Source organism: Clupea harengus, chromosome 6, assembly GCF_900700415.2.
Source record: "Clupea harengus chromosome 6, Ch_v2.0.2, whole genome shotgun sequence".
Lineage (NCBI taxonomy): Eukaryota > Metazoa > Chordata > Actinopteri > Clupeiformes > Clupeidae > Clupea > Clupea harengus.
In genome coordinates, this window is record NC_045157.1 from 26608746 (window position 1) to 26633294 (window position 24549).

Consider the following 24549-nt stretch of genomic DNA (forward strand, 5'->3'; position numbering starts at 1 on the left):
TAGATTTGTGCTAATTGTACAATGTTAAAATATTTGGTGAATATCCTATTTGAGGGGATTAGAAAGGTTTGAATGAAAATCTATCAAAATCAAACTGTAACCATCATGCGACACAGCATGAGGGTTAAAGAAAATATACGTAAGACTGGTTAGTTGTCAGCTAACAAGCTAAATGATTTCATTCTGCCCACACAGCAGAGTCCACCCCTACCCCTGTCCACCAGTACCCCCTCTGCCTTGGCAGATGTCAGTTCATGATTGAAAGACATATAGGTCAGGTACGATTTCAGTATTTATTTAGAGATGCGTGTTTGCTGGCGTATACAGAAACATGGCTTTTGGACAGAGATTTGGATTCCAGGGTGGCCGTTGATGGGTTTGGTGTGCCTGTGCGCCTTGATCACTTGATGACTGTCACGTATTTGTCACGTCTGTATACATTCATTCAAGAGCAAATGAGGATAAACCTATAGTATAGTGTTCACAGACATTTTTAACACCTCACTGGAGACATGCCACGTACCAGCCTGCTTCAAGACCTCCACCATCATCCCCGTCCCCAAAAAAGCTAAGATCACTGGACTCAATGATTACAGACCCATCGCCCTGACCTCTGTAGTGATGAAGGCATTTGAGCGCCTTGTGCTGCTTCACCTCAAAGCCATCACTGACCCTCTCCTGGACCCCCTGCAGTTTGCCTACAGAGCCAACAGGTCTGTAGACGATGCAGTTAACATGGCTCTTCACTTCATTCTCCAGCACCTGGACTCCGCAGGAACCTACGCCAGGATCCTGTTTGTGGACTTCAGCTCTGCCTTTAATACCATCATTCCTGCTCTGCTACAGGACAAGCTTTCCCAGCTGAGTGTGCCTGACTCCACCTGCAGGTGGATCACAGACTTCCTGTCTGACAGGAGGCAACACGTGAGGCTGGGGAAGTATGTCTCTGATTCCAGAACCATAAGCACCGGCTCCCCTCAAGGCTGCGTTCTTTCCCCTCTACTCTTCTCCCTGTATACAAACAGCTGCACCTCCAGTCACCAGTCCGTCAAACTCCTCAAGTTCGCGGATGACACCACCCTCATTGGGCTTATCTCTGGTGGGGATGAGTCCGCTTACAGGTGGGAGATTGACCATCTGGTGACCTGGTGTGGTCAGAACAACCTGGAGCTAAATGCTCTGAAAACAGTGGAGATGGTTGTAGACTTTAGAAAGAACCCAGCCCCACCCACCCCCATCACCCTGAGAGACTCCCCAGTCGACACTGCAGAGTCCTTCCGCTTTCTGGGTACCATCATCTCCCAGGACCTCAAGTGGGAGCTGAACATCAGCTCCCTCACCAAAAGAGCTCAACAGAAGGTGTACTTCCTGCGGCAGCTGAAGAAGTTCAACCTGCCAAAGGCAATGATGGTGCACTTCTACACCTGCATCATCGAGTCCATCCTCACCTCCTCCATCACCGTCTGGTACGCTGCTGCCACTGCCAATGACAAAGGCAGACTGCAGCGTATCATCCGTTCTGCCGAGAAGGTGATTGGCTGCAATCTTCCATCTCTTCAGGAGCTGTTCGCCTCTAGGACCCTGAGGCGGGCAGGTAAGATTGTGGCCGATCCCTCCCACCTGGGTCACAAACTCTTTGAGGTTCTTCCCTCCGGCAGGAGGATGCGGTCCATCAGGACCAAAACCTCACGCCACAAAACCAGCTTCTTCCCGGCTGCAGTTGTCCTTATTAACAAGGCCCGGGACCCCCACCTGACCTGGACTCTTATCCCACCCCCACACCCTAAGTCTGTGTTACATTAACACACATTACATCGCACATTGCTCATTCACATTGCACTCCTGTTTTGCTTTTTGCACTCTACTTTCCACTTTACTTTTTTTATATTCATTGTTTATATATTTGTATCATATATATTGTGTCTTTTTGGTTCTTATGTGTAGTACTTTTCTTATGTGTAGTACTTATTTGTGATTTTATGTTATGTGTAGTACTTATTGTGTTTCTATGTTTTTATGTTTTATGTTTACTGTATGCACCTTCACACCAGAAAAAATTCCAAGTAGGTGTAAACCTACTTGGCAATAAATGATTCTGATATACAGCAAGTAACCCGAAGACTGAAATCTCCAATTTTAGTCCTTGCCGATTTTTATCACTGGAAAAGAATACAATACATCCCATGCCCAACCAGACAGAGCAAGATGCTGGACCTGTGTTACAGTTCTATCAAAGGAGTGTTCAGAGCCTCTGCCCCTTCCCCTGTTGGCTGGTGCTGACCACAGCTGAATCAAGCTCATTCCATCATATAGCACTGCCCTGAGGAGGGGAAAACTCTCATTGTACGGATTAAGGACTGGATTGATGATTCCATCATGGGTCTATGGGGCTGGTATGATTGTACAGACTAATGAATGTTTAAGGCAATGCTCTGGCATTATTGATCTCATTGATGGAGATTGTGAAGGTGTATCCAAATAGTAAGCCACAGGTGACTAAATCACTTAAGGTGTTGTTACATAGAAGGAAGCATGCATTTAGGGAGGACAACCTCTTAGAATTGAACAAAGCGGAGCTACAAAGAAAAAGACAGAGATGGAGTTTAGGAGCAACCATTTTGATTCTGTCTGGGACAGCATGACAACTACGGTTGGCACATGGAGTAACAGGAACTCTAAGGTTGCACTGGAGGGCTTCAGATGTGACAAACAGCTTGCACAAGGGTTTAATAAGTTTTACCTGAGGTTTGACAATTTCCAATTTCAAGAATGTCATTCTAGAGCAGAAAACCAACCTATCTGCCAGTGGTTCCACCCCTTTTGATGAATGTGCTGTGGTCAGTATGTTTAAACACTCCAGAACTAGGACAAGCCCTGGGCCCGTCAATAAAGGCAGCCGTCTGCTCATCTCTCGCACAGAGCAGCTAGGTCCTGTCTTTCATTACATTTTCCAGCTGTTTCTCAATAAACAGAGAGTGGCAAAAATCTGAAAATCAGTCTAAAGTTATCCCTGTGGCCAAACACAATCACCCCCAAGTGCTAAATGGCTTCAGGGCAGTTGCCAAGACCTCCACATGAAACGTTTGGAAAGACTGCTGAAAAAAGAGCGTATTATATATAAAAACAGAAATCTTTTCGACACAGTTTGGTTAGGAGAGGGGTAGAAGATGCCAATGCCACTCTACTAAACCTGCTATTCAAACAACTTGAAGGCAGTTCAGTACATGTCAGGGTTCTATTTGTTGATTTCTCATCCGCATTTAATACAAACACAATTCAACCTGACCTTTTAGCAGACAAGCTCTTAAAGAACTTTGGCCTTGATTTTGACATAGTGGGCTGGATTCCTGACTTTTTACCTCAGAGAACTCAGAGTGAGGGTGAATGGTTTCTAGTCTGAGGGGATGACATCATCCACAGGGTCTCCTCAGGGGTCAGTCCTATCACCGCTCCTCTACACTTTTTTTTACTGACGACTGCCGCAGTTGGCATGACAATAGCATTCTTAGAATTAGCAGATGACTGCTATTGCCTGTCTTCTTTACGCGGATGAAAATGATCATGGTCCTGTTGCAGATGTGCACTGATGTGCATTCCTGCAACTTAATGTAGCAAAGACAAAGGACATGCTCATCGATTTTAGGCATAAGACCTATGCTCCCCAGAGCACTACCATCGAGGGGCAAGTGGTAGAAGTTGTTAAACATACAAGTACCTTGGTAGCTTGAATGATAACAAGTTGAATTTTAACTCCAAAACAAAGATGCTTTGCAAAAAGGGACAGCAACAATTGGTTTGCCTTCGTAAAGTGTCGCAGTTTCATTTAAAAACCCTCATGACCCTTTTTTACGGATCCTCCACAGAGTCTATATTAAAAAAAATTGTAGTTAGAAAAAAAAAGATTGTTCCATTTCTCCACGACTTGACAAACATTTTAAGTAAGGCTACCAAGGTGTCCTGTTATAAGGAAATACTGTGCCTGGCAGAGTATTATATATTTAGGCCTACATGCATTGCCCACAAAGGAAACATTTGGTTCAGTTTAAAAAGTGAACTGGTTTAGTTTATAGTGCCACTTTCTTTAGTCATGGACAAAAATAATGAATCATTTGCTTGATTACAATTGATTTCATTGTTGGTAAGCCGAATCCTTTACCCTGTTAGCTGTTTCTGTTTTTGCAAGTTTGACAACCTTGGAATTCATCGTGTTTGCACCTCATTCTTTAGCTTGCCTGACAACACACTCACTGTAGTAGCCTGTATTGATTGACATTGATTTCTATCAACCATTCATTCCCATGGTTGTTATAGTTTCCAGAGCACTGCAATAAAATGGTGCCGGATCTGCTTCACAGGTGTCCTGTTATATAGAAATAAATGAGCACCTGCCAGCCAGCATATAACTGACACCAGCATATAGCTGACATCGTTTTAGCCTCTGAAAAGGGATTTTATCGATTAATAACACTATTTCCTGACTGTGGGCTTATGCCTGAGACAGCACCATTGTTTTGTTTTGAGGTTTTCGCTGCAGAAACTCACTAGAGCCACTTGAGGTACAAAGCTGCATTATGAGAGAGGCAGAGGTGGCTCTAGCTGGTTGCTAACTTTGGTAGAAATGTTGGCAACAGAGTGCATGTGTTTTTGACATTATGTCAAAACAGTCATTACTTCACATTTTGTTGCTATTTTAGATCATTTGTTAATGCTTTAAACTAAAATTCTCACATATAGTATGTTGGTGTCAGTTTGCTGGAGATTTCTGTACCACGTACAACAACTCAGCCTAGCATATTTGTTAAGGTAATGAAGGCTCACAAGGTTCCTTAACAAACTGCACAAAAAGTTTAAACCAAGAAATTATTAATTTCAATTGTATACTATTTATACTGTTTGGTTGTAATATATTGTATTGTAATATATTAATATTAATGTTGTTTTTCTTTGTACCTCAAATGTTCTGATATCTGATGTTAGCTTACCTCCACTTCTTTAGATGATTACAAAATACAAAATAATTGTTCAATTTATTGAATGGCAACAATTTATGCCAGACAAAATGATACAAAGGCTGCATGTCATTATTCACATCCAGCACAATGTGTTGGTGAGCAGACATTATCGACAAGCTCCTACCAACTGTATAATCATTCAGTCTTATATCGTTCCTCACATTGGCCAAACATTTGTCAAAGCTAGAGCTAGAACACACACACACACACACACACACACACACACACACACACACAGACACACACACACACACACACACACACACACACACACACACACACACACACACACACACACACACACACACACACACACACACACACACACACACACACACACACACAGCAGCAGCAGCTGCCTGGGTCTGGGTGATAAAGGAAAAGGTCTTGAAGGTTTGGAAACCAGAGGTTGCCTGTGAACCCTGGGCAATAAAGACGGCCCATACTGAGGAAGCACATCTGGGCCGTGCTAGATTAGTGACAGATGCTGACTGACGTGGAAGCCCCAGCCCCAGCCCCAGCCCCAGCCCCAGCCCCGACCCCAGCCTGCACACTTATTGATGCTAAAAGCTGGGGTACAGTACATTTTGCCTTTAAGAATAATCATATACAGCTCTGATGCAAATGGAGAACACGGAGTAGAGTTTAATAAAGGACTGCAATCACTATCCCCTCATTGACCATTACTGTCTAACTATTATGTGTGGGGTCGTGTGCTGGAATTCCAATGATCTACTTACACAATGTGTGAACTTGTAGTCTTGCAGTACCTAATTTTCTGGCATTGCTTTTCCATTGATCCCTTCAAGTCTGGTTTTGACATGTCACAATTCTGAACGCTTGTCTTCGGCAGATGAAATGGAGGTGAAAAAAGCTAGGGAGAGGATATATTTTTCTTGTACCGCAGAGGGGATGCTGGAGGCATCCATTAGGCATGTCAAAAATGGCAGATAAAAAAGAAGACGAGAAGTGAGGGAGCACACAGCAGTAGTAAATCTCTCAGACGTCAAACCTGTAATTTGAGAGACGGAAATTATTCAGTCGTGCTTGCTCTCAGAAATCTTGCCCTCATCAAATTGCATCTGGGTTTGCTGAGCTCCAAACAGAAATTGGTTTCTGCCTACTGGAAGATAGTGTCACTGCAGGGGCTCAGGTGCTTTGGGATTGGGGGGAGATACGGTGCCCCTGAGAGCTCAGCGCACTGCAACCTAAGAAAACATGCAAATAGCACACGAGTAAATTAAGAAAACGGCAATTTGCAACACAAACAGCATTTAAAAAACGTGCTGCAATTTTAGACACAAGACATTACAGAAGACAACACAAGACATTACAGAAGACAACACAAGACATTGCAGAAATGTGCTGCAATTACACAATGACAATGGAAGGGTTTACAGAGGACTTGTACAGAGGACACATCTGGATTGTGAAACATGCTATGTTTTCTGGTTATAACATTGATAGTTACTTTCAGAACCCATATTAGGGGACAAGCATATTAAACTGTATGAAACGGTAGGTTATGCTGACATAACTAATAAAATGAAATCTATGACAGTCACTGGGCAAAAGACATTTAAAGATATTTACGCACATCCACTGATATGAATCACTTACGGGCATACACACTTCGGACACGTGGTGTCAGCTCTTATATACAGACTGCTCTTATATACAGACACATCAGTGTGCATTATATATGGACTCCTATCGTATCCAAAGTATCTAGGTTGAAACATCTCCGTATATGGGAACTGATTACAAGGCATGATCGATTTGTATTTGGGACATATTGGATGAGTATTGGTCTACTCCCTGGAACCAGCTATTAGGTGCATTTACACCTGTACTTCCATGTGGTCAAGCACTATCCGATTGCTGTCCAATCGTCCAAAATGCATTTTAATGCCAGGTGTAAATGGCATAACAGTGTAATCAAAAGTTGAGGGGAGGGGAGGACAAACAAAAAGTAAAAAGTCAAGTTGCAAGAATAGTTTACAAAATTAGCAAGACAACTCCACGTAGATGACTAGCAACCTAAAGTTAGACACTAATGCTCCTATAAAATAATTTAACTTTACCTATCAAGGTTGATCGTGGCTAGAAGACTAACTTTAATAGATTATATTTGCTACTGCTTGCAAGCTTGCTAGTTAGAACTTAGCCATGTGAATGGTTGAGTAAAGAGGCACATACTTGGAGCATTGAACATTGGAGAAACCAAAAAACAGGACTTTTGATGAAAATGTAATGTAAGCCACTATGTAACTAATATTAGTTCTGTTTATTTATTAATTCTGCTAGGCAGCTAAAGTTAGCTGACATTGAAGTCGAAAGCAAGTACAAGTCACTGGCTCACAGGAAACCTCTCAACATTTTTTTAAATGAATGTTAATTCATAAGGTCAAATAAGGTGTAATGTAATCATATCAAAATGTTCTCTGTTATTACTCACCAAGCACATTATGTGATTTCTCCTTTCCTGCAGCAGGTTTCAAGTGAAACTTTTCCAAATGCCATGCGTTGGTATAAAATAACTGGTGAAAGTAACTATTAATGTTACAGCCAGCTACCATAGTGTATTTCACAATCTAGATGTGCTCATTTATTTCGAGTGTGCTTTAGAGACACTTGCATTATCATTTGGTGTGTTGTCAAACTGATAATGTTTTCTTAATTTACTTGTTTTACTTGTGGTGGTTTACTTTTGGTTTTACTATTTGTGTTTTCTTAAGTTGCTGTGCATTGAATCTCAGGGCCACCATAGGGAGAGGCACAACGGCAAGTAACGCCCTAGTAAACAACCAATCGTGGATTGCACTTTTTTATTTTGAATTTGAATTTGGACTGTGCTTGACTTTATACGAAAATGTGAGCCTCGTTATTGAGACAAATTATGGGAACGATTAGGCTGTAAATAGCATTCAGGGAACGCACATGCCAGAATTGCACAAATGTTCTACCTGCCACTTTGCAGCTAAAAAGCTACCATCACACCTCATTAAAGTCCTATCTCCAAGTGCAACATTATCGACATTGTAGCCCTCAATTTCCTATGAAATGAGCTTTCATGTTTTTACATCTAACCCCAAGGTTAATTGTGATAGTTATCCTTGTGCTACATTGTGCTTCGGGGAGGTATCTGTAGCTTTTAGCCACATGTTTTGGCTACCATCCTTGGACTCATACTCTAAAATAAGCTTCTGTGCTCAGGAACATTTGCAATTTCATTTGTACAAACCTGCAATTAAAAAACAACATGAATTCTAAGAAAAGTAAGATATAGTGTCTGTTCCTTTGAATCCTAAGCATTGCTTATAGTCTTTGCTATGCAAATATGATCAGCTAACACATAATATACCTGTACAGAAACATAGCTGAATACCTTTCTCTTCAGAGGGTGAGGATTTTCTAATGTGACATTATTTTATCCAACCAACGCTAATTATTTGTGTGTGGTCTTATTTCTTAACATGGTTCAAAGCTCAGATTAATTTGCCATCATTAAGAATCATTAAATAGGGATTTGAAGATGAAATGCATCTCCCCAGTTGCATGAAAGAGAATAAAATGAGGGCAATTCTATGGTCAAGCTGAAACTAGTGGTCTATGTTATCAGTGCCACTGAAGCTCAAGACTTCTACAACTGATCGCTTATGACAAGGCAAAGTCTGTGTGAGCCCAGACCTTATCTCTCGTTTTCATTCCTTCCTTTTGGGTTTCTCTTTTCCATTCAGAAACTAATCAGAAGTGTTTATCAGCAGCTCTGGAAATAGCTTTCATCTCTGTCGCAGATAGTGAGGGCCGATGACCTTTTGTTTAGGGAGGCTAAATGGGGGAATTTCACAGCTCACCGCTCTGGGGAAAGTGGCTGAGAAATGTGTTGCAGACGTTTAGTCTCGGCGATGCTCAGGGCAGATTATGCACAGAGAGGGCTTCTGGGTGTTAAAACACATTACCCAGACAAAACCTACACAGGATTTCACCAGTTGTAGATGTATTGAGCTCACCACTGTGTGGCTATCAGGCCCTATGGAGACTATTCATTCTAACTCCAATCTTAGCACATGTTGACATTTCACAGGAATCAACTTGTGTTTACCACAAATAGATTTTGGTTTTTTACTTCGAACTATTACATAGTAAAACGTTGTTAGAAAATATCTCAGTGACTTCAGAGGTAGAAAACTGGAGAAACATGAATGTTGGTTGAAGTTGTGTGTGTATTTGGGCTTTTGATAGAGGATTTATATCCTAGATCACCACATGGATGTTTAAACTAGTGACCCCCACCAAATGGAAATATCACAATTTTAGACTACTGTAAACAAAGAAAATGACATCAGCCTTTAGCTTGGAACAGCTGTGTGAGCATGCCTCAGAAAATATTTAAGACATCTCAATAATAATATTTGGGGAGTATAGAGCGCGGAGCTCTTGACATTAACCCTATTCTTGCAGACTTTTGTGGTCACTGAGGTTAAATGACTAGGCCTTTATAAATCAGCCTTAGAGCAGCTAAATGTGTGTGCCCTGAAGGAAGGATCAATGCCTGTGAGGTCTCTTCCTTTTACTAGCACTATGGTTTTCAAGGATACATCTGTAAATGGTAGTTTGATCACGTCCATTGCAACAACTGTAGAAGGCAGTCATGATTACCAATGGTGGAAATGATTGGACTTGAAGGCTCATTTCACATATGGACAGGAAGATGCATTAGAGCAGTAAATATTACAGGATCAACTTTGTACAGTGGATCAATCACCACCTTAGAAAGATCACTAAGACCAGTTAATCTGACTCCATTCAATTATACTTTTATTTGTAACATTAGTGTACACTATCAATCATTTGGCTAGATATTAAAGATGTAAAGGCATGGCACAAAAGGATTTGTATGATTGCGGAATGGATGAACAGTTTAAGCTTACAATAAACTGTAAACTTAATTGTTACAGGTACAGACCAAATTAAAAGTAAAATAGAAAGCGAAAGTGGTGTTCACAACCATAAACAATGACAATAAGCTTAAATGAACAGGATGCCTTTTGTCAAATAGAATGGTTGCCAAGTAAAAGAAATAAACTACATAAATAAATAAAATACATGAAATGCAAAGAACCTTGAAATAACCCCAAAACGAGCGAGTGCATGAGATAAAGGGATACGTGAGGGAGAGATAAAGGAGAAGAGAGGGAGAGATAAAGGAGAAGAGAGGAGGGACAGAGAAGAAGGTGCCAGCCCCCGATGGGATGTGGTGGAGAGGGGGTAGAAGTAAGACAGCAGAGAGGAGAAGAAGTGCCTTAATCTCCATTCCCAGTGGTACTTTAGGGTAAGGGACAATACCCAACTAACCCCTTGATTGGTCCTCTGGAGCTGACTAGGAAAGAAGCCTCAAGGAGGCTGAGATGCATTACAGAACTAAGGTGAGACTCTAGTCAAACACAACTATATGCAGATACTTTAGATTGTTATTAAGTGGATTGCTATTACCATGATCAGTCTACTGCACATATTTTAGGGATCAATTCAAGGCCAAACATCATGATAATGTTACATTAATATACACATACAGATAGTATTAGCTGCTACAGTCATCTTAAGGTCAACTCTGTGCCTAAGTTTCAGGGGTGTGAAAGGTTTACAAATACCCCGCTATTTGCAAACAAACAGATGGTAATTTATAAATGCCCAATGATTAGCAAATATGCACACCATGTTTTACAAATAGAGAACACACCTCTCAAACAAACACAATGTGCTCTGCAAATACAAGACACTTCCAGCAAAAAATGCTACTCACAAACAAATAAAGGACAAATTTGACAAATTTAAAAAAGAATGAAAATAAATAAACCCTGTTTTGCACGTCTGTATACTTGGTTTTACAAATGGAACACATTTTTTCTACATGTACACAGCAACCATGTTATTTGTGGATCAGGAGAATTTTGGAAGTGTTTTGGCACAGATGTTTGGCAAATGTAAACGCTTGTAGGAGTTGCACCCATGCAAGGGCACTAAAACAGCAGGTGGCGCTATAGGGACCATTTGTCTTAGTTTTATACTGATTTTATTTTATAAATGATTTTGATTTGGTTGTTTCATTTTCTTTTACTATCAGGTATTATTATAGATAGCACTATCTTTAACTATAAGTTAAGGTATGTCGCACAGATAGCTCCGCATTGCAGAAATGTAACTGACTACATTGCTACAGCTGTATTGCTAATGCTATAATGTTAGATCTTTTCTTAATTGTTCTAATTTTAGCATCTGGATGCACAATAATGTTTCAGTCAGCAGAGCTCAGCCTCAGTAGGCATTATTTATGCCTTTGCACACTGAATGGTCTTCATGCTAGGACCTCCTGTCCCACCAACCCATGTGTCTTGCAAACCACATTGTGTTTGTTTGAGAGGTGTGTTTTGTATTTGTAAAACATGGTGTGCATATTTGTGGGACATTTATAAATCACATTCTGTTTGTTTGCAAATCACGTCGAGTATTTGTAAATCTTTTTGTCATTAAATTGATCCCATACACAAGCACTGTGGTGACAAGATATCTGCATCTTCCTTACTATAACAGGCATATCAAAAGGCTATATCAAGAATCCACCGTCACAGAAGTTAACATTGCCAAAGAATGTTAATCGTGGGCTGGAGTGTCCTCAGAGTTCATACTGGGGAATTAATAGCTCAGTTTCTGAAAGGCCCTGAAGAAATCTATACCTGGTATTTGGTTTGGGAGAATTAAAGGTATTTTAGACTGTATAAAAAGGGATCAGCTTTCATTTTCACAATTTTCTACCTTTCTTTCCTCGCTCCATAATTGCGCTGCCTGCTACAGTATGGACTTAAGAGAGTTTCTAGCCAGCGGGGTGAAAGGCCAGAGGCAGTATAGAGAATGAAATGAATGGCCCGGGAGCTAAAGGATACCACAACAATCTTGATATGAAAGTTTAATGAGGTCCCCGTCTGACACAACAATTTCTCCTCGGAGAGGCCTGACTGGAGAGCAGGACCAGAAGTCATATGTAGATGAGAGGAGGTCTGGGCGGAGGGGCAGGCTGGGGAGAGGGTGGGAGGGGCGTGGTGGGCAGCAGCCGGCCAGGGCAGTAGGGGAGTCAGCGGGTGATGAAATGGCGCGTCTCTGCTAATGCGACGGGAGAGAGACGAGTGAAGCGCAGCTCCAAGAGGGCAGGAAAGTCGGGCGATTTGTTGTCCTGCCAGGGCCTGTCTGGCCCACCGCCTGTCTTTTATTGGTCTGGACAGTGGGGAGGGTGTCAAAGGTCTTGTGTAATATGAAGAGGTGTGGTGGTCTTGCAATTAATTTCAGGCCCTCCAGGCCCCAGCTAAATGAGGGACTGCTGTTGTCACAGGTGTGCGTCTCTGTGGTAATGGTCATTAAGATGACTAGCCACAGGCGCATAAGATGAAGACGCACACATCAGATTAATCTTTTGAAAACTTTGCTGGTTTGTGGAATGCTTGTGTCCTGATCACCCAGTATCTTTGCATAGAAGGTATGAAAACATTTTTGTAACCTGAAAAATGCGAATGGAAATGTTTTAAGTAAATCTTTTGGACTGCATCATTTATTCTGCAGGCCAAAAGAAGGAGAGCAAGAAAGGAGAGCAGCATTCATGCTGAATAAAACTCCCTGCTCTGAACTGGCACACTTTAGGAATAGCGGAACAGTCCTGATTTATCTGTGAAGCTGCCACTGATGTTTACAAACCGAGCTCAAATGTATTCTTCTGGGACTGTGGGATTCTGACCAATGAATTAAACATGGCGTAAGTAAACATATTACGGAATCACTGGAGGAGAAAAAAAAAGCTGCAAATCATTGTTCATTTAACAGCTGTCAGAGTCGTCATGTACACTTCAGCAGTCAATTTCTGACTTTGTCAGGGAAAGACATTGTCAGAATGAGAGATGGATGTATGAATGGATATATTTGTTATGCACTGTTATAGTTTTATTTTTGGACTTATAATTAAGCATTGGCTGAAAGCAGTTGGCACACCTGGAGAAAACAATCAGGGGTACAAACCCTTTCCTTTTGAAGTATAAGATTTCTCTTTGAAAGGCAGCGCAAAGGAAATACCACAAATAGAAACAGAGAAAAGATAAATAGGACCCTCTTCTCTCTTTAAATAATTGTATTGAGCATCGCTTCTAACAGCCAGGAAGTGGTGAAGCCATATCAGGGTTGACGCTATGGGTGGGAAAAGACGGACTGCTCATTAAAATGTCCGACTCACTTGAACAAATCTCTGATGACAAGACAATTAGTTAAAATCGTCTCGTTGCATAGTTTTAATCATTACTGGGACTCCAAATTACATTTCTTGAATACATTTCTACAAAAATACGGGACACCATAAAACGCCGCTGACACATGCCTCCACTTCTGGCCACATCAAACATGTTGATTGTATGAATCTGTTTTTGGATGTCCTGCACACATGCTCTCCCCACACATGCTCTCCCCACACGGCTCCCCAGGCAGTCAGGAAGGCTATCAACACCTCGCCATGAGCGGGCAACACTGAGAAGACACAGCCTTCCATTCTTCACATAGAGGCTCAGAGTCAATATTATCCAAGGAACTGGTTGCTACACCTGAGGAAAAAGGAACCGTGCAAACAGTTCTTTATATACACAACCACCACACCACATCATACCACGAATGATGTTAGACTCTCAGGTAAGCTACCTTATAAAATGCTGATTTAGTATTTATGAGGCCCAGATCGGAACTGAAGATATCTCATTCCATTTGCTTTTGTCCTGTTTAGACCAGCATGACACTTGGGAGCAAAAAAATCGGACTGCAGTGTAAACATAGCTTTAGAGTAGCAGGGTGTTTTCTTTTGGACTAGTCTGCTTTAATGACATACAGCACTGGACAAAATGCCTTGGCAGGTCCCTGAGGTTTTGTTGGTTTGGGGAGAATAGTAACACCTCCCAATATCCTGCTGATTAGATTGTTCCCCCGATAGGCAATACACTCTGTCAACCATTGCACTGTACCTAAGGCCTCCCACATCTTCATCTCTGGGGAAAGTCAAACAACACTACAATTGATATATATTCAATACTCTACCACCCTGAACTCTATCTATCAGCAGTAAGGCATATATGATGTGAAATTGCTGTTTACAACTCAAGGTCAAACATTACAATAGAAATGTTGGTTCAGATCTGCTGCCCAACTGCCTTATTTCACATGCCAACGTGCAGGGATGTGTGTATAACAAAAAAAAAACAACGAAATAATTCTAGATCCACCAATTAAATTAAATTAAATTATATTTATATAGCGCCATAACAATACAATTGTCTCACTGATGTGACCTTTAACAATTTGGCCGCCTGGATACAAATCAAGGCCTGATTTTAAACCATCTGTGCATTTATGCAGGTCTGAGCTACTGAGTGGAGATCTACTGGTAAAAAGAACAGTGGAGCATAGGCATTCATATCAGCAAGACTCCTCATGACATCACTCTGACACCTGTAGACATTAACCTCATCTGGAAAAGTATGTCTTTGCTCTGTGAATAACCAATTAGAATCACAAACAAATGTAATCATATTTCCTCTGTGCATTAAGGCCTCAGTAACCCTTGTAGCCTCTCCTATTTGCATATCTCATTGTGACTGACACTGCCACTGACAACAGTTGTTGTCTCATTTGAGTTTGTGGTAAGCAGCTCCTTCCTGATCAGTTCACTAGGCCAGGTTTTTGTATAGTTCAGTGTTCGACTGGGCTATTTGTGAGTGTACTACCCAGCCTATTTATACTTTGTTTGGACTTAACCCAAGTCATGTGTCTAAAGTTTAGAGGCCTGTTCGTAACCTGTCTTTTCTCCTCTTGGCTTTCCCAACTGCTGACAGATCCAATGCAGATGTTTGCCTCCGCAGTGCTCTGCTTTGACATTCTTGTAATTGGAAACTGGGTTGTGTTTTACTTGATCGCTCCGACCTCCTCCCCCATGTGGTGTTCCTCTCCTGCCTTGTTTTATCTCAGCTTGCACCTGACTGTTCTGGTTTGCAGCTCTGCTCTCAGTCCCAGCACACAGGTTTGGATGTGCGCATGCATCCCCAGTCATGCTCTACCTCTTTGCATGTAATTAATTTAATTGCCTCTAATTGTCAATCCATATTTAATGACCTCATTCTATTTCAGTTGTGGAAGATCCTCACCAGGGAAATTACCTGATCTTCAGGAGATACATGGATTACTAAATTGACACAGCTGCCATTGTACAGCCACATATATCTTAGCTTATGGAGACTTTGGTTTTAGCTAAAAAAACAGACGTCTAAAACAGAAGAATATGTTGATAAAGCATTACATTTGAAATAATTATATAATGTTACATTTAACACCTTTTGATATGTATGCTATTTGCTTTGGACAAAAATGTCTGCTAAATATTTAGACTATTTGCCCATGAAAATAAACTGAGATAGTGGAATCCAGTGCTGGTTACTGTCTAACAAATTAAACATTTGGAGAATCTTTGTAAGAGCCTCCACAACTACATACAGCTTTCAAATGTACTGTACATCCAGGGCCTCATGAGACTGCTTCCCCTAACAGGTAGTCAGCTGGTGTTATTTCACAGCTGATGATGTGTGTACCAAGTATCACATCTTTTGCAAAACTGTCTCTACACTGTTTTAGGGATGGAGGGTTGAAACATTTGTGACATCACCTTCAACAGGTCTATGAAACCTAACGTAGGAGCAGGATACAAGTTGGTTGGCATTCATTGGCCAGTGATAAGAAAGATTGGAAACAATCTTAGAGGTGGAACCTTTCCATGCTGCCTTCTACGGACAATCACATGCATCCATCCATTGCAACCACATGCATCCTTTTCCATTATTATATTCTCATTATTAGAGCTTGACCAGGTGTCATGCATCATACATCTCATATATATATATCTATATATGTTTTATATATGTATATGTTGTGTGTGTATATATATACGTATATATATGTTTTCTTTATGTCTGAACCTTTGTTCTGTGGAAATGTGTGCTTTGGGATGTTTTTACAGTTTTTGATACACATAGATTGTCGACTTTCTGCAAACCAATAACAATAACAATAACAAATTAGTCAACTCAAAAACACAATGCTATTCGGTTATTACTATTCTATGTTACTATCGGTCTAAAACTAGCCAGTTAAATACCTAAAAGGCATGCATGGGTGGTACCTTTATTATTACTTGAGTGAAGACTATGGAATAGAATCTATGGTTAGAACAAACCAAAGTAGATATATCCAAGACTTATCCTAGTTAGCCCCTATAATTTGTTGACCCTATTGAATTGAACACAAGAAGATGCATCTAAAACCCTGTGATTTCTTCTGACTATAATTGGTCACTGGGCAAAGCCTTTCTACCCTACCCCGATGTTAGCAGCATTTGAGATCTTTGAGGAGGGTTGCACATTTATAACAACTGTGCCATTTAACATTCAAAATCATGCAGAATTCTGTGAGACGACAGAGTGTAGGTCAGTCCAATTACAGTTACTGACAAAAAACAATATGTAGGAAAAGTCAGTTTTACAGGATAACTTTTTGTCTTTCCGTGTTGTCTTCACAAGTTTTCCAATGTATGCTTTTTTTCAAGGATGAGCTATCACACACTGGGGAGAGATTCTTTAATGGATGGGATATTGCTTTCAACACGTCTTAATTGGCTAAATTAATAATGGCTTTGCTCTTCTTCTGCCGGGCAGAGGAACAAATGAATTTGAATCGCCCTCTGAAGAATTGAATCACTGGCCAGCCATTTTCAAGACCTCTTATTATTTAGCATTCATTTTTTAAATTACAGAGTGACAAGGTCACCTCAGCATGCACAAAGCCAGTTAAGTCGACTCTGGTTGTTCTGTCCAGAGCACCACAAACTAATCAATACAGGCGGGCCAAATCAGCCCAGCTTATTTTTGTTGCTGCTTTCCTTTGCTAAGGTCACTTGGCTGTAATGCAGCATCCCCCACCACTAATTTGTGCACAAAATGGATAGAAAATTCTTGATTGTAATGCAAATAATGAAATCATTCATCATCTCTCCATCTGCTGCTGGAAACATCACAGACACGGTTTAATTATGCTCTTTTGTTTGTTTGTGTGTTGTCTGTAAAATAGGCTATATATCAAACAGCTGCTTCTCATAATGCACCAATTTCCATTTACTAATCCATTTAGACATCCACTATTTCCAGCACAATGTGGACTGAAGACTTGATCTGTTTGACAAACAGGGATGAGAATCAGGACAAGATTCACTGGAGGAATACAATGTCTGGTAATGATATTAACTTGGTCACAGCATCCGGAGAACAGATCATCAGACCATCAGATCACACATTTTAATATTGGTATTATTATTATTGGATATTATTGGATTTCCTCAACACATAACTTTGCTAGCAACTGTTTGAGTAACTTACATGTCATTGTATTGTAGATATTTCACTAATCTATAGCATCTAATATCATACTCAGATCTAACAGTATAGAGAGGTGAATTTTCTATTTACGATCTACTTTTAATGTACTATTTTCAATGTATTTTTGCATTTTGCATTATGTAAGGTATTTTTTCAATCTTAGAACCGTACAATGCCAGAGATGCAATAATGTATTTTGTGTTGAACAATAATCATGCAGATAAGTAATGGTTAAAAGCTATTTTTGAAAAAGTGCAACAACTTAAATATCAATTAATACTCGTTCAAGTAAGTATCAAGTATCAAGTAATACTTTGCAAAATGATTGGATTCTTTAACTTCACACTTGGAAACAAGTGCAGATGGAAGTGTGTTTGCTCGCTGGCTCTTCAGGAGCCAGTGAGTGGTCATAATCTATCAGATTTGCTTAATTGCCACACCGCTGTTTTTATAATGAGGGTCCATTAAGTTGTCAAATTGATAACACAGATGACCGTGCCTTGAGCAGAGAGAGATTAGCACTCATGAAGTTCTGGGTTGTCTGTCCTTTGTCACCCCCTGTCACCCCCCAGCCAGGCATAAAAAAGAGCAATAGGCCAGCCTTTTGGAGTTGAGAGGACAGGTGCTTCAGAGCCAGAGGACCGGCCATGCAAGTGCCTTTTGTCCTCAGAGTACAGTCAAGGACAAAAGCTTTGTCTCTGTTGTCACATCACCTTATTCAAAGTTGAAATGCCAGCTCAACTTTTTTATTATGGCAGTTGCTTTTTTGGTTAATTAGAGAGGAACCTTAATTGTGTTACACGTCCTGTCTCATGCCTTCAGCAAGCCAACCCATTTAAATAGTGCTCCTCCTAGCCATACTGTCATTTATTGAGCTCATTTTAGTGCTTTACTAAAGCACTCACCTGCCCTGCTCAGCTGCTTGTGCTTGTAAACTTGGTAGGAGACTGTTTTCTCAGACTAAAGAGTTATGAATTCAAGGCTTAGATGTAACTAAAAGTGACAAGCCAAGAATAAAATAGTCTGAGAGTTTTATTAACTTTCATCTTCTTATTAATGTGCCTCGTGCAGCCTTACAGAGAATATGCTCAGTGAACTATGTTTATTGACTTTGAAATGTTTGCCATAAAAACATGCTCTGTATTGTGATAAATTTTGACCTGTCCATTTAGATAATGAAAAAGAGAGGTAGTAATACAAGCGTGATGGATATGGATCTGCACTGTGGTGAAGGGATGGGCACACACACTTTGGACAGTGTTGGCAGAGCTGCAGCTCAAATATAGCAGGTCAACAAGTCCTTACATTAGAGGGACATGTCTGAGATGCAAGAGCGTCCCTGTATTCACTGCGTGACGCATATTGATATTACTTGCACTGCCTGTGTCTCATTTCTGATCCTAGCATTTCTGTGCATTCGACATTCTGGGCACTTGAAAACAGAGGTGGTAATGTAATCAGTGAAGTAATGTGTTGTTTATTAATGTTTTTTTCCCCCTTTAAAATCAATCAATCAATAAATCAATCAATGCAGTTTATGTCTATGATCCACTGACACTCTATGCAGCTTATTTCATCTATCCTGTCTGTTAACTGTTCCATATGTTGCGTTTCACTGCATATTGTCATAAACCAAAGGGTCCAACCTTAGTTATATGTACGTATGTATACAACCAAGTAAGTATGTATCACTGGTTTTTCCCTAGCGTCCCATGCAAACTGCCAGGCCTCAGGGGACATAGTGGATGGTAAACGGTGTCCTTTGTCACCTGGGGAAGCTCCCCACCCTCTTCCAGCTCCCATCAGGACTTGGGCCATGAAGCATCCTCACAGGGCAGCACCACTGCCACGCCTCCATATGTCCTCTCTCACTGATGATAACTTGCTCACTGGGCGTAGGAATATTATGTAAAATTAGCTCAATTATCTTTGACAGCTCATTACCATGCGCATTAGTCGACATCCTCCATCTTATTCTTTCTGGCTACAATCACACCTTTCCCTTGCTTGAGGTGAATCACGATTAGCATGACAATATAGCCCTTTTAGAGGGTGGAGGGTTGGGAGTTTTGGGGGTAGGGGGGTCGCTGCTTTTGTGGGCCATAAGTTCATTTGCAAGATTTGAACCAGAGATGCTCTCTTCTTAATGTAAATTCCTCATTTAGATTGTGTATTGGAGGGTATCGGAGAGAGCTAGAGTGACATAGTGCTCTATTAAATTTGATTAATTCAATTAAACAGATACTGCGGGTAGCATTTTTTTTAGGTGGTTATTAATGACCCCTTTTCCATGTGGTGATTATGAAATATAATGAGGAATTGAGGTTGCTCTAATGCATTGACTTTCAAACTTTGAACTTTGTAGCTATAAACGTTGTTAAATGTGCTATGCTCGATCTCACCCATTTTACCCCTTGTGAATATATTAACTGACCCTGAGCTAAACCTCCCTCACCTTGCTTAGGTTATTAATGCAGTAGTCATTCTTTTATTTAGACTTATGATATGTTAGTCTGTAGTAACTAAACAACAGAAGTTGTACCAATGTTTTGTACAAAGTTGAGAACAATAAAATGAAGATTAAATGCCAGCATAAAAAAGTCATAGGGAGTTAGAATGGAGGAGAACACTTTTGAAATGTCCTGGATGATGTCCTTGTTGACTTTAGGCCATCTATAAATCTGGCCATAGTACCGACTTCTCATGTTCTGAATCTCAAGTAATTGTATCAAAAATCTAAAATCAGACCACTGGTGCATTAGAGTGAGACAGAATTTGGCAGAAGATACAACCCCACAGATATCCAACACACAATGCACTGACGTAGTGAAGTTAAATAAATGTAGTTTCAAACATATTCTTATGAGGATGCAGGCTGCTCCACCAGTTACCATTGGAAGAGCTGAGCTGAGCTGACTTTTTATACAGTTAGTGTTGCGACCCTTTCAGTGCCTGTTGAGTCTATCATACTTGGATGTTGTCGTTTCATATGTTGCTGCATGGCAGAGGTTCTTATTTAGAATTTGAGTTCCAATTTTATTGTCGAATGCATCAAAAGAGAACTTTCCTTTCCTTTCTGATCAATGTAAATCGGGACCACTTTTTACAGAGAGTCAGATATGGGAGTGACACCCATGATGATTGATGATTTCTATTTTATAATGAAACTGAATTGAGTGGAATTGAATGGTAGTATATATTTGAAAGCTTCTGCTGCCCTTGTGATGACAGCGTGTGCTCTTTAGTCAAATAGTCTTAGTTGGTTGTCATTGATGTTGATAACAATTGTCTTTTTGAACAAGCTGTCTCTAATAAGATTTCTGAATATCACCAGGGCAGGGAACACACTCATTTTCTGGTCCATAGAGTCCTGTGAACTTTTTCCTGTTTTCATATACTCAACAGTTTCCTCAGAGCATAAAAGTTCAAGCTAAATGTGTGTGTCATGCAATGTGTTGGCACCCAAATCAAGAACTGAGGGTAGTTATCTCTCACTGATTGATGTTCCACAGATAAAGAAATACTGAGAAACTTGATGATAGTCTCCAAATAAGTCTAGTAGTCTGGCTCCATCCATTTGTTGCTCTCGAAGTGAATGTGTTTGGTTTTACCAGGCTCTGAGTCTAGCCTACTCTGTTTTTCCATTGTAAATATAATGTATCTTAAAATAGTTGTAAATATGGCATTGAATTCTAGCATGAAATGATCCCAAAAGAAATTAGTTTTGAATTCATACGTATATGTATTGTGCAAAATGCACTGCTAGCTACTGCTGTGAAATGGATGGGGCTACTAAAGAGCACTCTGCTAAGGTTGAGTCTGCCTGAGGGGATGGGTTGGTGTTGGTGTATGGAATGCTCTGTGCTTCCTTGAAGTGTTATCCACTTTCATAACTGTCTTGGTGAGAGTGTTTTCCTGGCCAATAAACTGGACAGAAATGTTGCCAAACCAAGATGAGATGCTGCGATTTAGGGTACTCTCAACTACAGCATGACAGAAGACTCCAAACACTAAGAGAACTCAAATTATCAATTGTGTGTATAATGTTCTGGTTATGATTGCTTACTGCTTAACAAATCTCCCATTTGATTAATTTTGTATCTTCATATTCATTACATAATATTTTAAGAACTGAGATGCAATACACTCTAGTAAAACCTGGCCCTTGTTGTTGAGCAGCATCCCATTTTAGCCAAGTGCCTCAGTGATGACTGATTTCAATGACCATTCCAATGCTGACTTAATGGTGAGTAATTCATTCACACGAAGAAAAGCCTTTACTGCTTTTTTTACTGTTTTCTGTTTATAATTTAGTAAGGTTAAGCAGACACTCAGTCTGACCATTTTGTTTTCTTCACAATCTGCTCACTAGTAATGTTGATAAAGAAAAAAAAATATTGGTTTTAATTGTGCTCACTTATGTCAGACTAGGCAATATGGAAAAATGTAAATCATGTGGGCTCCTGAAGGGGCTGTATTTCCCAGTATAGGTGCCAATGCCAACCCTATCAGTCAACAGGGTAAATGATGAATGACTGATGTGATGAAAGTCCTCTCTCAATGTGCAGAACAATAGAAATTGCCCACATGCTAAATTCAAATCCATACACTCTGGATGGATACTTCAAGATTGAGAGGTCTCCATGGCAACCTTAATGGGTGGATTGGATGAGAGAGGTTTTCAGTAGTACAGCACCTACTGCACACAAATGGGCTTCAGAAACTGCAACAGTCACTCAACACACTGAGTGAATGTTTAGTCTTAAAGAATAAACACAGGCACGGCACACTAAATGTAACGTACCTATCCTCAAATCACAAAGGAGAGCTGACATGTTATGATCTGCACACTCTGAGGATAAGTGCTTGCTGTAAAGTCATCTTCATCATCGCGGAGCTTTAATTCCCACTTATGTTTGTGTCCAAAATCATAGACTGAGGGATACATGCTGGGTGATCATTTACCCAAAGAGAATAATGAATCGGTGAGCTGTGTAATTACATTGTGCACAATACAGGTCACTTTAATTAGCAACCTCTGGGATGCGTGTCAGCGTGCTGTCGCCTCGTAGGGCTGATGAATGTTGGGAGAGATGTAATTTATGAAATAATGTGGCCAGATCACTTTTTTATGGCCCCCGCTCTGCAGGTTTTGACTTGACTTCATTATGGTGGCAGCGCGTCTTTTATGTCGAGCTATGGTTAGCAATAAGCAGGCACATTTAGCTTCATGCAAATGACCTGCTCTAATGACCACATTAGGGATTTTCAAAATCCGTTTAGGAAATTATTAGAATAAATAGACGTGGCTGTGTTTGAATCTTGATGAGAGTCCTTGTTTTAGGCCAGAGTTCAGCCCGTGCTCATACCTTTTGGATATGGTTAACATAATTGAGAATATAGCAACTGCTATCTCATCCTGTTATTTTAAGATAACTGAATACCTTTGGATAATGTTGGTCTCTCACATACACATTTATCGGTTTAGGGTATGTGTATTTGTCCATTTTTAGATTCAAAACCTTTAATATTGTAAATTACACAACCTCTGATTATCTGTTGTCAAGAAACAGCCTGTCAATGGGATACTTATGAACCTGTAAATGTTTGCGAGATATTGGCAGGTGCGTGCATTTTTTTGGTAAAGCAACCAAACAGACCCTAGGCTTTCTCATAAGTGTGCTTTTCAACAATGCTAATAGACACAAACACAAGACACAAGCAATATTTTTTACAGCACTGGTTCAAAAGATGTTTGGGAGGAGCTATGTTTACAGAGCTCAGAGGAGATGTATCTGTCCACATCATGTAAGGCACATAGCCTCATGCAACGGCCTCACCCTGAGATTGGGTTTATTTATTTATAGTTTTTCTGTGTTCTCTGGAGACCTTCCCCTGGGACTCACAGCAGTTTTGTAAACAAGCACATCTCTGGAGCCCGAAGAATGTGTGTATCTGCAAAGGTTACAGCGTGCCTGTGTTGCTCAGCCTAACTATTACATTAACTGCTCAGTCTGACTGTGAGTGGCAAGGCATCCTTTCAATTGCATTTTGGTTTTATATGGTATGAGAAGTGAAAATATATGGATGTTCAGGGGGTGGGGGTGGGGGGTGTTGGGGAGGTGTTCTTTCAAAGAACAATTTCTATGCGCTTCTTAGGCCTCCCTATTCATACCTGAATCAATTGTCCATGACATAGCCTGCACACTTGCACACTGGAAATGACTGAACAACAAAGGTATTTTTTGTAATTTATCTTTAAATGAGATGAATTCCCAGAAATACACACACACACGAACACACACACACACGAACACACACACACACACACACACACACACACACACACACCACAAACATAAAAGGTAATGGAGAAAACAGTTGTTTGATTGCCAGGCTGTTTGGGTCAGAGGAACTCACTGACCCGTTGTAAGCCATAATAGTTTCTTCTGTACCCTAGGCAACCTAAAACTTGTGGAGCTGCATGGTAAAGATTTACATTCTCAAACGTGTGTGAATAGTCTGTATATCTGTTTCATTCCAAAGAGGCATATGCATGCATCCAGATGTGACATAAGTATCGATAATACACGTCGGTACACCAGTAACAAACTTGCCGTGACTGCTTGGGTTTAAGTTGTAGGTGCCATCCTATTATATTATATTTACATTTACATTTAGCAGACGCTTTTATCCAAAGCGACTTACATATGTGCGACTTACAATGTATACACATTTTACATTTACACTGATGGCACACTGCACATCAGGAGCAATTAGGGGTTCAGTGTCTTGCTCAAGGACGCTTCGACAGGGAATCGAACCTTCTGTTTACTAAACGACTTCTCTACCTACTGTACCACTGACGCCCCTATATTATATTGACGACATGAAAAATATATGAGGTACCTTTGCAGTTCACCTCAAAAACTTTTAAATTGTTTTAAAATAACAGACTCATTTGTTAAACAGACTAATAACAGACTTGCCTAATTGTCACCACAACCTGATAAAATGGCATGTTGAACGTACTCATT